This window comes from Tenrec ecaudatus, chromosome 6 (assembly GCF_050624435.1).
Source record: "Tenrec ecaudatus isolate mTenEca1 chromosome 6, mTenEca1.hap1, whole genome shotgun sequence".
Classification (NCBI taxonomy): Eukaryota; Metazoa; Chordata; class Mammalia; order Afrosoricida; family Tenrecidae; genus Tenrec; species Tenrec ecaudatus.
In genome coordinates, this window is record NC_134535.1 from 144,257,696 (window position 1) to 144,258,921 (window position 1,226).

At 45.6% G+C, this 1,226-nt stretch overlaps 1 non-coding gene across 1 annotated transcript; it reads left to right on the forward strand.

The window, feature by feature from the left end:
* The first annotated feature begins 361 nt into the window (after nucleotides 1–361).
* On the forward strand, nucleotides 362–468 carry LOC142452023 (U6 spliceosomal RNA). Its single transcript, XR_012785089.1, has one exon. It is a non-coding gene; the product is annotated as a U6 spliceosomal RNA (small nuclear RNA).
* Nucleotides 469–1,226: the final 758 nt, after the last annotated feature.

Sequence of the window (1,226 nt, forward strand, 5' to 3'; positions counted from 1 at the left end):
CTGATGGGTCATCCTCTAATTGGTTATTATGCAAAACTCACTGGCACGGAGTCAATGCTGACTCATAGCAACCTTACAGGACAGAACAGAACTACCTCCGTGGGTTTCCAAGACTCTTTACAAGCTTCAGCTTTCTCCTCCAGAGAGGTTGCTGGTTTTGAAATGCTACCCTGTGGTTAGCAGCCGAATGCACAACTCAGTGATCCGCTTTTTTAGCAGTACTTTATAGTTCACATGAGTGTCCTGGGGACATAGTGGGTTCCTTGTTTGGCTGCTACTGCAAGGTCAGAAGTTCTACACCACCAGCTAGTCCCTGGAAGAAAGATGGGGCTTTCTATTCCCTTAAAAAGTACAGTCTTGGGTGCTCGCTTCGGCAGCACATATACTAAAATTGGAACGATACAGAGAAGATTAGCATGGCCCCTGCGCAAGGATGACACGCAAATTCGTGAAGCGTTCCATATTTAAAAAAAAAAAAGTACAGTCTTGGACAACAGAAAAGTGGGTGAAGGGAGACATCGGACAGTATGTGATACGACAAAATAATAATTTATAAATTATCAAGGTTCCATGAGGGAGGGGGGACCCAGAGATAGGGGGAAAATGAGGAGGTGATGCCAGGGGCTTAGGTGGAGAGCAAATTTTCAGAAAATTATGAGGATAATGAGACTACAAATATGCTTTATACAATTGAGGTATATACGGATTGTGATAAGAGTTGTATGAGCCCCCAGTAAAATGATAAAAAATATATAAATAAATTACAGTCTTGGAAACCCACAGGTGAAATTCTACTCTGTCCTTGAGGGGGAAAGTTGTTTGCTCCTTAGGCAAGCAGGACAGGACCACCACCTTTCACAGTTTGTGGCCAGTGGGAGAATGCTGGTGGCTCAGCCAGGGATGTGGATGTCCCAATGGTTGGCCTAGTTCTCTGCCTGAGATACACAGACTCTTGCTTCCTGTCCCTTAACTAAAGCTGCAGATGGCAGCAGTCTACAAATGGATTAGTTACTTCATGTTCCCAGCCTCATCCTCCCCTCCCATCTGTGAACAACTTGGCTGCAGTATTAATGCTCCTTTGTGTGCTCTCAAGGAATTATGACCCGTCCCATGGGGCATTCCCATCACGAGTTGCAGGCTACGTGCAAGAAAGGCATTTAAACCCGCCTCTAATAAAGCCCAAGGCCCTGGAGTGTCTATACTGCAGGGGCCCCTATGCCCTTTTG